This window comes from Panthera pardus, unplaced genomic scaffold (assembly GCF_024362965.1).
Source record: "Panthera pardus isolate Hobbes unplaced genomic scaffold, ASM2436296v1 HiC_scaffold_27, whole genome shotgun sequence".
In the NCBI taxonomy this organism is placed as follows: Eukaryota; Metazoa; Chordata; class Mammalia; order Carnivora; family Felidae; genus Panthera; species Panthera pardus.
In genome coordinates this window covers 109,689,399-109,701,976 of record NW_026526843.1, presented here as the reverse complement: position 1 = coordinate 109,701,976, position 12,578 = coordinate 109,689,399, and positions in this window count along the sequence as shown.

The following is a 12,578-nucleotide window of genomic DNA, read 5'->3' as shown; positions in this document are numbered from 1 at the left end:
CTGTCATTCCATATTTATACAACATCTTTTGGAAAGAAATTAAAAATTCTTTACTCTCAACTGCCAGTACTTCTCCCTTATCCATAAAAGAAAGTCCAAACGTTAAGCCTGGTATTTGAAAATTTTTTTAATGCGACCCATTTATCTAAGCTTTATCTCCTACTGCTTTTCTACACTTGCCCTTTGGTCCGGCCAAGCCTATTTACTTGACTCCAGAGTGACTTAACAGTTCTCACCTCCAAATTCCGTTCATGCTACTATCCTTGGTAGGATGATAAAGTGGAAAGTGCATGAATTATGTTAATTCTTACTCTCCGGTCAGTTATTAATTAGCCATGCGATTCACTCATTAGCCATGTGAGCTTGGGCAGGTGTCTCAACCTTCCTTAACATCCTTTTCTTATCGGTAAAATGAGAATGCTAATACCTACCTCTGTTTTGATATTTTAGTACTCTATTTTGAATTTTATTTTTATTTATTTTAATGTTTATTTATTTTTGAGAGAGAGAGAGAGAAACAGGGTGTGAGTGTGGGAAGGGCAGAGAGAGAGACACAGAATCCAAAGCAGACTTCAGGCTCGGAGCTGTCAGCACAGACCCTGACGCGGGGCTCGAACCCACGAACTGTGAGATCATGACCTGAGCCAAAGTCGGATGCTTAACCGACTGAGCCACCCAGGCGCCCCTGTATTTTGAATTTTAAATGAGATGGCTGACGTGCCTGCCACATCAGACACAACAAATACTACTTCATTATCAGGCTTCATCCTCCCTTCTGCCTAGAATATACCACCAACTTGATGCCTTCCTAAATCCTGTCCTTCCTTCGGTCCAAACCAACTTCCATATCTTGAAACCTTGTCAAACCACCCCATTACCATTTTATTGGCCCCGAATGCCATACTGCCTCATATTGCTGAAAACTCCCCAAATGTGATGAAAGACACGAATATAAACATCCAAGAAGCTCAGCAAACTCCAAGAAAGAGGAACTCAAAGAGACCCACACTAAGATTCATTGTAACCAAACTTTTGAAAGACAAAGACAAAGGCAGAATTATGAAAGCAGCCAAGAGAGAAGCAATTTGTCCCATACAACAGATTCTCCATAACAGCAGATTTCTCATCGGAAACTTTGGAGGCCAGGAGGCAGTAGGTTGATGTATTCAAAATGCTAAAAGAAAAAAAAAACCCATCAATCAGGAATCCTGTATCCGGCAAAACCATCCTTCAAAAGTGAAGAAGAAATTAAGACATTACTAGGTAAACAACAGCTGAGGGAGTTTGTTATCGCTAGACCTGCCCTGCAAGAAACACTCAACACTCAAGGGAGTCCTGCAGGGTGAAATGAAAGCACACTAGACAGTAACCTGAAGCTGCATGAAGAAATGAAATTCTCAAGAAGGGTAAATACGTGAGCAGTTATAAAAGCTAGTGTCACTGTAACAATGGTTTATAACTCCACTTTTTGTTTTCTACATGACTTAAGAGACTAATACATTTTTTTTTGATGAATCTAAAAACTAATATTATTGTAACCTTGGTTTGTAACTCCACCTTTTGTTCTCTACATAATTTAAGAAACTAATCCATTAAGAAAATTAGTAGCTTATGTTTTAGGGCACACAATGTCTAAAGATGTAATTTTGTGATGTCAACAATCAGGAGAGTTGGGGACAGAGCTGTAAAGGCACAGAGTTTTTGTATGTTATTGGAGTTAAGGTGGTATCGATTCAAATCAGTGTTATAACTTTAGGATGTTAAACATTATCCCCATAGTAACTATAACAAATAGCTATAGAATATACACAAAAGGAAATTAGTAACGAATTTAAGCATTTCACTGTAAAAAAAAAAAAAAGATCAACTAAATACGAAAGAAGACAGTAATACAGGAAATGAAGGATGAAAAAGCTATAAGGCACGTAGAAAACAAATAGCAAAATGACAGAAGTCCCTCCTTATCAGTAATTAATTTAAATGTAAATGGTTTAAACTTGCCAATAAAAAGACATTATGTGAAGGGAGCAAAGAAGGAGGCTTAGGTAAGACATTCCCCCTCACCCAAAATGCACCCTCCAGACTACTCTGCAGGCACAGGTACCCACATTCGAAGTATGACACCCCAATTCCTCGGCCTTTTTCTAAACTCAGAAGCAGTGACAGCCGGGGAAGAAGCACATTCCCCGCACCTTCCCCTCATCTAAGAGGCTGCAAGGGAAAAACTGCAGTCAGAGCTTGACCCACATGCCAGCCTCCCCTCTCCACCCTCAAAGCTGTTGAAATGACGGGAAAAAATACACACACACAGTTTTACAAATGATTAATACATGTCAGTGCTAGAAAATAGGAATCTTTGAAAGACAGGGCAAATGAGATTGACTAGAAAGTGGGAAGCAAGAATAAATTAGAGATTTCAGAAACAAAATGTATGATTGTTAAATTTTTCTGCCCTGCAGCTCCTAGCTATTCATAAGAAGTTTGGATAGAAGAAATAAAGGGCCCTAAGCCCTATGTGTCAAGCAATGGGCACCTTATAGTTAAAAAATCACAGACACCAGCTCTTTAAAGAGGAAGAGAAAGAGAAAGATTAGGATAGAATTGTTACCAAAGTTTTGGACTTGGAAGGGATTTTGGCAATTCTGAAAGAATGAGGCAAGTCTGACCAATTTGCTAGCCCAGCACAAAAGAAGATGTTACCTATATAGTGCTGGAGTGATTTTTTTAGCAAATCACTCCTTCCTAGGGGTGAAAAACCACCATGACATTTCATATAGTCCAAACAAAGACTTCGATTGTTAGACGAATGCCAAAACTATACTGGAAGCCTTGAGAGAACCACCTGACTTTTTCGTACAGTTTCCAGCCCCTAGGCTTTTCAAGTCTTAGCAGGAAATACTAGAAGCAATTTCTCCTGGCGTTTTGAAGTTTACCCACCTAAATCACAGTGTGATTCTGGTGATTAAAACAGAGAGAGAGAGAGAGAGAGACAGAGAGAGAGAGAGAGAGAGAGTGTTTGAATGTGATCCTATAAAACAAATTAGTGTATAAGGAACTGATTTGAAATAATCTAGTAAATTCATTATCTGCTCATGATATTTGGCATGATTACAATAAAATTGCATTAAAGTACAGGATCTCTAAGAGAAATATGGAATGGTCAGGATTCAGAATTATCTGATTTCCTAATGAAGAACAATAGGGCATTTAGTCGGTTGAGAAACAACGGTTCCTTTGAATTACAAATGAACTCGATATTAGCTTATTGTGGTTTTGGTGTATTTAATATTTCATCTGAGTAGGAAGTCTAGCAGGCTTGAGACGGGAAATCTGAATTCTAATTTCAGATCTGTTGCTACATACCTCTTAACTCTGGACAAATCAGTTCCTCTCTCTGAGCCTCAGTTTCCTCATTTGTAGTATGAAGGGATTGGACTTAAACATTCTCAAAGGTTTCTTCAGCTCTCAAATTCTGTGGCTCTGGTTCTTTTCTCTCCTCCAGGGCCCTTGTCGATTCTCACCCCTCCTTCCTCTACCCCAGGCTCCTAGGCTACCTGCTGCCCCCACCTGCCCCACTGCTCACGGTTGTTCACCGCGACATTCACCCATTCTAGACGGCAGCACCTGGCCCAGGCTTCTTCCGCTGGGACCCAAAACAAAACTTACTCTCGTGTGTCCCAGGGCCGTACTACTCGTGGCCTTGAGTGAAATGAGGCTGAGGGGTTGGGCTACTGTGGCCACGTCAGGATGGGGGCGGGAGAGAGGGGTGTGGGGGAGGGGGACAGAGCAAGTCCTGCGGCCTATCCCACACTGCCAGAAGCTCTTCTCTGAGAACCGAGGTTCATGCTCAGAACTGGGTCTGTCTGTAACGAGGGTCCTGGTGGGTTGAGAGGCTGGGGGAGGGAGATGCTTGCCTTGCTTTGAATAAAACCGAGGGGAAAACCTTTTCCCAACGTACATAAAAACCAGTCCATCCAGCCACTTGAAAGTTGAATTTACATTTATGTGGATGAGACAAATTACATGCGATTGCCTGTGTGTACATGATGATCCATTATGTATGGTTTTGTAATATAATTTATCCATCTATACTTACACCAAAAGCAACTCAGCATACAACCTAAGTGGCTTCTTTTTGATTTTTGCCTACGGGGGTCTCACCCCAAATCCGTGTGTGTCGGTCTGATTCCCTCTCTCAGTTTGTGACCCTGACACAAGGTTGCAAAGTGCGTGCATGACATTCGTAAGCTCTCCTGAACCCCAAATCTTCTTCCTCCAAAAACCTGGTTACCCTGAGCGTCTCTCTCCTGGCTGCCTTGACACGGAAGTAGCTCTTGAAAACCTAAATGTCCGTGTGCATTTGTGAGCCTGCGTGTGTTCACCCCACAGCCCAGGGGATTGCATCTTTTCTCCTAACACAGTGAGGTGAGAAATGTCTCCAGCACGTAGCCTAAAACTTGATTTTTCATTTTAACTGAAACAATGAGCTCTCACCTATCAATATCTTGGCCACGTGTGGTTGTGCTAAGGCAGAAATACCGAGTCTGAGAAAAACCACAGTCAAGGAAATTCTGTGTCGTCTCCCTTGGTGCCCCACCTCCCAACCCCCACCCTCATGTCTAGACATTCCCCCAGGCCTTGCGGTTACCACCCTTTCTTTTCCACATTTCATTAATAACTGTACAAGTCAAACAATAGCTAATCTGGCAATTATGCGCAAGTTAAAACATTGGAACACGTTACCCGGCATCGCCTGCCAAATCACACTAAAATTTGGATCGATGAAGGTGCCGAAAGATTTTTCAAAAGTTTGTCCTGCCTTTCGGGCAGACTTCTAAAATGCACCAGAGTGAGTGGTTCTAAAACCAAATCAACAACAACAGCAGGAAACCTGTCTCCTAGCGTCTCTGTTTTTCACAGTGACGCCACAGTTTGAAACTCAGTGTTTGGGGGGGGGGCAGGGAAGAGAAAAGGGGCGTGAGGCGGAGAGTACCCACACCCTGAGCTAGCTGCGTCAGGGTGAAAGAATGAGCACCGCACCCCAGGCGGTCGCATTTCTGGGGTCACTTAATCATGCTCTGTACACCTGTGCTATGAGGGCGGCACAGCTGCAAGACAAACGCTCTTCGGCTCCGGGGCCAACATGCCTGTTCCCCTCTAGATTTAGCTACTTCCAACTGTCCAAGATCAGCCGCAGAATTTTTGAGGAGTGAAGTAAAGCAGAAAGCAAGACTGGGTCGGCAGTGTGCTCTTCCAGAATCAGTCTCGGGGCCAAAGCTTCTCTTCCATGCTTCTCCAAGCTGCGCTCGGGCTTCCAAATGCCCACAGGACTTCAGTTCCCTTCAGAGGCTCTGCGCACGGGGCAACCTGCATAGACGAGGGTCTCCAGCGGCCTCCAGAATCACCTTCAGAACTCAAGTTCAGCCCCTAAAAATAGCATCAGCTCTGCCCACACCTCCTCCTCCTGGGTTTCCTCGCTACTCGTACTCCCAGTGGATATTACTAAGAGGTGAGAACACGAACGCTTGCAGGAAGCAGACCATCAATCATTCCTTCATTACTGATTTCCATGGAAACCCAGCAAAAGAAAAAGAAAGGAAGTCAATTGGAGGACTGCTTTAGGCTTGAAGTCTGGTTCTCATGAAAGGTCAGTGAGGGGACCTCTGTAGTCCATCTCAAAGGCGCCTTCAGACCTGAAATGCTTTAATTCCTTGCCCGCACACCTGGCTGGGATTTGGATCTGGACTGGGAACAGGATACCAAGGTCATGCTGAGCCCCACATGCAGGCAGTGGAGCCTCGCTGCTGAACTTCCTGGGTTCAAAGGACATACTTGGTAGCCGGGATGGTTTTGAAAGTGCCCTTAACGATCTCAAACCTACCTTGAAAGTCTCCAAAGGACCCATCTATCCCTTCTCTCTGGGGCACTTAGAAGAGGACCTGGGGTTGGCTGGAGCCTCTGGAAGCAGATCCCCGTTCCCACAGGAATTGACTTCAATCTTTACACTTCTCTCTCACATCCAATACATCGCCTGTTCACTCAGTGACTATCTCTCTCCGCAAAGGAAAAGCGTCACGTTAGTTGGTAAAGATACAAAGATGAAGAAAATATGACCTGTGTCCCTAAAGATCTCAAAGTCTAGACAGAAACAACCACTCCAAAGTGTGAGGAGTCTCTCATACAGGCAGGAAGAAAAGGTGGAAGCAGAGAAGGAAAACTATTGACCTGACTTGGAAGCTGGAAGGACATCACATCAGATCCTTCTCTTCCTCAAGCTTCTACGTATCCCCTGGGATGAGCTCACCTGTTACCTCCTCCTTATCTTCCCCTCCCTATCCCTTTCTGAAGCTCCCTGAGCTCTACACAGAATAAATCCAACCATGGTCCCACAGCACACTTCCCTCATTGAACACCTGTCAAGTTCTTTGAGTCTGAGGAAATGTCTACAAAGGCAGGTAAAGCGGGAGTCTGGCCCACCAGATGCCTGATGTGTGCAGGCAAAGGAGCCCTCTGAGACAGGACTCTATCTTGGGCACAAAAAGGTTGAGCCAGTGGGAAACCTTGGTAATCAGGCAGGAGAGGCATTCCAAGAGCCAGAGGATAAGAAGCAATTCTGAGCACAGCATGATGTCTGTTACTCAGATTTTCTTACCTCTAAAGTCCCAGTGAAAACACAGCTTCTCGAGCTGGAGAGCTATAAATGGAAGCCAAAAGAGATGTTTCGGTGAGAAGCTTTTTTAAAGGACTCAGAGATCAGCTGCATGCTTTGGAAGCCTTCTAACATGCGGAAGTACAGAGGGGAGACAGGCATTCTCCCCTTCGTTGCTGCAGACCACGGCTCCGTACACAGGAGGTCTGAAGAGCCTGGTCAAGCAGCGGTGGCACCCAGCAAAGACTTCAGTGCCTAAAGTAGAATGATAAGCACTCCATGGCACAAGACAGCTCTGTAGGGGTAGTAGCGATTGCCAAATTGTGGCACCTGATGCATTAGTGGGCCGTGGCCAGCAGTTGGTTTTTTTTTTGATAGACTAGAATAGTATAAAAAGCATCAGAGTTTCTCATAAGTAGTAAGAAGACATATATGTGTACATGAGTGTGTGTACATGGGAGTGAGTATATGTGTATATATACTGGGTCATCGTGTAAAATATATCTCTTCCTGTGGGTCATGGTCTAAATCACAAAGAGATTGCCTGTGGAGCAGAAGTAGTAGCTGCTGTAAGTAGTAGTTATCTTGTATTTAAGTTCATAAAGATTCCCGGATGTAATCAAGTAGGGATTGCAAGGGCCAGCTGCACCGTCCATTACAGTAGCCACTAGCACGTGTGACTATTTAAATGCATTGAAATTAACTAACAGCAAAAATTGTGTTCCTTTTTAATACCAGCCACATTTCAAGTGTTCAGTAGACCCATGTGGCTAATGGCTACTGTATTGGCCAGTGCAGATGTAAATTATTTCCAATATCTCAGAAAGTTCTAGTGGATATCACTGGCCTTGATCTAAATCTGGTGGACCAAAATTGTCAAGGATGGGCATGGACACCATACATTTGTAAAGGTCTACAGTAATTGTGAAGTGCAGTCGAGATTGATTTCATTATTGATCCCAAACAGCAGAAAATATAGATATGGAGCTTGAGAAAGAGGGTGAACTGGAAATTCAGACCTGGAAGCCAGTCGACATTGTAAACTGTAGTTGAAGCAAAAGAAGTGGATGAGCTGACTCATAGAGATTGGTGAGCAAAAGAAGAGGACCAAGTACAAAACCCTAAGATCGAAAGAAGCAAAATCAATGAAAAGGAGCCTGAGAAGTGGAGGTGAAAGGACTAAAAAGGAACATCAGCAAGTGTGTTTTTATTTTATTTTTTCTTTAAAAAAAATTTTTTTACGTTTATTTATTTTGAGGGGGAGAGAGAGCATGAGCAGGGGACGGGCAGAGAGAGAGAGGGAGAGAGAGAGTTCCAAGCAGGCTTCACGCTGTCAGCACAGAGCCTGATGTGGGGCTCAATCTCACGAACTGTGAGATCCTGACCTGAGCCGAAATCAAGAGTTGGACGCTTAACCAGCTGAGCCACCCAGGTGCCCCAAAATTTATTTTTGAATTATTTTTTAAAAATTTATTTTAGAGACAGAAAGCACGAGCAGGGGAGAGGGGAAGAGAGAAGAGAGAGAGAGAATCTTAAGCAGGCTCCATGGAGCCTGAGGCAGGGCTCGATCCCTTGACCCTGGGATTGTGACCTGAGCTGAAATCAAGAGTGAGACGTCAACCGAATGAGCCACCCAGGCGCCCCTATTTTATATTTTTTTTTTTTTTTTACGTAGGCCTCACACCCAGTGCAGGGCCCAACACGGGGCTTGAACTCACGACCTGGAGATCAAGACCGGGGCTGAGATCAAGAGTCGGACACTTCACCAACTGAGTCACCCAGTAAGTGTGTTTTTAGATGCAAGCAGCAGAATATCCTAGCTCACATCAGCTTAAACAATAAGAAAACTAATTATGTCATGTAACAGGAAGTTCAGAACTAGCATGGGCTCCAGGCACACTATATCAGAGCTCCAATTTCATTTCTTTGTAACTTGTCCAGAATAGTGTTGGCTTCCTCCTCAAGCTGGAGGAAAAATGGCTGCAGAAGTTCTTAAAGCAATCATTCATTGTCAAAAACAATAGAACCACTACGATTGGCTCAGACTAGTCATATTTGGGTTTGAATGAATATGGAGGTGTCAATCACTGGGGCCGTGACAAAAGAGAAGCAAGAGAGATGGGTGTCAGAGAAGCCAAAGAAGAAAGTAGGGTGACCAACAAGAGTCAAAATGCTACTTTGAGATCAGGGTGTATACCTCGCACATAGTAGAATTGAATTGTTTTCAGTAACATGTATTGTTTGGTGGTTGATCATGATGAACTCGCCAAATCCATTTGGAGCCATGTATATATAAGAGCTCAAAATTCTAGCAGGTCACTCAAAGGAAAGATCAAGAGACAAAGAGGATGGTAGTAAAAGAGGACAAGGAAAGAAGAAGGGAAGGTCAAGAGCAAGGAGAATCAAAAGGTGTTTTGAGTTGCCATTTACAACATGGAAGGCATGCCCTCACCACATCCAGCCAAGACAAAAAAGTTAAATCAACCAGAGAACACATATTCCCAAGATCTGGAATTAAGAGCAAGTGTAACTTGTGACTTATGGTAAATTTAAAGAACTTCAGTGTCTTGTTTTACTCAGTGTTGTCAAGGCAATATCATAGCCTTAAGAACTTTGGCAAAGCGCTCCTTGGCCAATGGAGAAACCATCTCTCAGAGGCCTCAGTTGGCCACTGCCCACTATGTAGATCAGCTCCTTGATGCTATTCTCAGAATAAATTTTCCAACAGATGCTAAGGCAATGAAAACACACCGAGAATTGTAAGATGATCTATTTTCCATCTGTTTTCACCTGTACTCAATTGAGGATACCAGCTCATAGCCCAAGCGATATATAACAGAGGCCAGGGGCTACTCCACCCATATTTTATAAAGTGCCTATGGTGCCACTTTTAGCACTGCAGCTGTAAATAACAAGACCCTCGAGTCACAGGGAGTGATCTCATCTCTTACATACATCCAGAGCTTACAGAGGCCAATATGTCCTTATGGATCATTGCGTTACTGGTGTCGCTGAGCTCACCGAAGCTCATGTGGCCCAGCTTAATTTCCTCGGGGCTCCTCTGTACACTCTCCCCTCCCTTCTCCATCTGGGAATTGTGTACGCTGTTTCCCAGGGACCAAAATATGAGAACCGTGGCCTAGGAAATTTGGTAGTGGGGGAGCCACATCACCTCCACTGACATAATCAGGTAGTTTTATTTTTGTGTTACGCAGGGGGAGACTTAACAGGAAAACATACTAGAGACATAAATGGAACACTCTCCTTAAAATCTGTCAACAGCTTGCCATGGCCTTTGAAATAAAGATCAATTTCCTAATGTGGCTTATGAAGCCCTCGGGGTCTGCCAGCCTCTCCAGCACCCACCATGCTGCCCCCCCCGCCCCACTTCTCACTGCCCTTTGGCCCCTGGTTCCTTGTCAGAGGAGGCCCAGGCCCCTCTGTCTGGAATCCTCTCTACCTCACACCCAGTCTTCATCTAGTGTATTCTTGATAATCCTCAAGAGCTCAACTCAAACATCACTTCTTCAAAGAAGCCCCCCTCCCTTCCCAGATTAGATTGGGACCCTCCAGTGACCTTTTCCTACTATCTGGATTTTTCTCCTAGGGCATTTATTCAGTTGTGTAATTTGTAATTTAATGTATGTCTTTGAAGTACACTCTGACTACTGTCAGTATGACAACCATGCTTGTCTTGTTCACTGTCCTCAGCCCCCAGCCCAGTGCCTGGCACATAGTAACTCAGTAAACATCTTGCTGAGCAATTGACTGCCAGAGTGAATTGCCATTCCTTGTGTCCATTAGCGCTAAGGTGGGGTGATTCTAAATTCTGATCTGTTAAACAACCAAAATAGCACAACAGTTTTTTCTTATGCTAGTTAAATCCCATGCTATGTCTTTCCCCTTTGTTCAAATCTTTTTTAATGACAGTTTTACTGAAATATAATTCACATTCCATACAATTTACCCATTGAAAGCCTACAATTCAATGGTTTTTTAGTATATTCACAGTTGAACAACTATCACCACAGTCAATTTTAGAACATTTTCACCATCGCCCCCAAAAGGAAACCCTGTACCCATTATTTAAATGTGTATTTATTTTTGAGACAAAGAGAGAGAGACAGAGACAGAGAGAGAATCCCAAGCAGGCACTACACCATCAGCACAGACACAAACCACGAGATCATGACCTGAGCTGAAATCAAGAGTTGGACGCTTAACCAACTGAGCCATCCGGGCGCCCCTGCTCATTTTTTAATTGGGTTGTTTTTATTATTGAGTTGTAAGCGTTCTTTATATATGGTAGATGCAAATCTGTTATCAGATACATGACGTACAAAAATTTTCTTCCATTTTGTGGGTTGTCTTTTCACTGTCTTGCTGCTATTCTTTGAAACATAAAATGTTGATGGGACCAAAATTATCTACTTTTTCTTTTGTTGCATGTAGCTTCACGTGATGGAAGGGGTGAGCTGGCTTTCTGGGGCTGCTCTTATAAGACACTGATCTCGTTCATGAGAGTTTTGTCTTCATGAACAAACTGTCTCCCAACGGCCTCGCCTCCTAACACCATCATCTTGGGCGTTAGGCTTTCAACGTATGAATATTGGGGGCACACAAACATTCAGGCAAGAACACTGGTCATCCTCTTCAGTCCCCTTAGGTATGGATCAATTCTTCAGCATTTGTCTTTTATGACACTGACATCTTAAAAGAATACAGACCTTTTTCTCTTTTTAATAGAATGCTTCTTAGATTCCAGTTTTACACTCCCAGCCAGAATTCCATATAAATGTTGTGTCCTTCTCAGGGTATCACACCCATCTGATGTCTATCTGCCCCTCATTTGTGATGTTAATTCTGATCCCCTAGTTGAGGTGCTACCAAATTCTGTTTAGTTACTAATATTCTAAAATTTGACATTTGTCTTTACCTCTGTTCTAACTGTATAACCCCAAACCTTTTCTGTCAATAATGTGATATTTCACCTGGTGTCCGTTCTTCTTGCTGTTTCCAATCAATTCATTCAACCTATAATTGTATTGTGCTGGTCTTCAACTTGTTTTCTTAACTCTGACTTCGCCCTTTTTAGCCCCATCTGCTGTTTTAGCATTTCATCTTGGTTTTTTACCTTATTTTTACTTTCTCATTCTCGATGTTGGCAGCTGACTGGACGTTTTTGTTTTCCCTGACATGTGTGAGCGACATCTTGACCCCATTCTAACCTACCTAAAACTCATTTGTCTTCCTCTAAGAGCTCCAATTTGAGTCCTAAATGAAGTGTTTTATATACTTTTCTCTACACTGATGATATGGCCAGAGGGGCAGACATAGAGTTCGACTGGGGTTGTGTGCCCCCTTTGTTGGTGGACACGAGCTCTCTTTAAAGAATATCTTCTGTGTTCTGCACTAGGAATTCAGACCTCATACTTGGAGACAAATCCTATTCTTAATATGTTAGGCTTGGAATTATGCCCTCAATTCCGTATGAATCCCTAGTAAATGGCATACACTGAGGATGTTTTCTTCTGTCCCTGATGAAATACTCAGTTCTTTTCCTTGATTTTTTCCCTAGGGTTTCTGATTCTCCTCATCAATTCACTTCTCTCTAAATTGAGAGTGAGTGGTGAGAATATGGGTTTTTGTCAACTGGCTTTTTTTTCTCCCCCCGGTACCATATCAGGTGATGGTCAGTGGAACATGGGGGTGAGGTTAAGAGCAGTAGTGTGGTGGTAAATGTTTAAAGACTGGCTCTCAAAAATAAAAATCCCTAATGTAGAGTGTATGCCAGTTTCCACAGCATAAGTATTCCCCCCGTAGCCAATTTCAAGCCACCAATGTGACGTGACTAAGTGTGGAATTGGAACACACATCGCTATATAGCGTAGCACATCATTAAACAGTATTTCCACCTTGCGGATACATA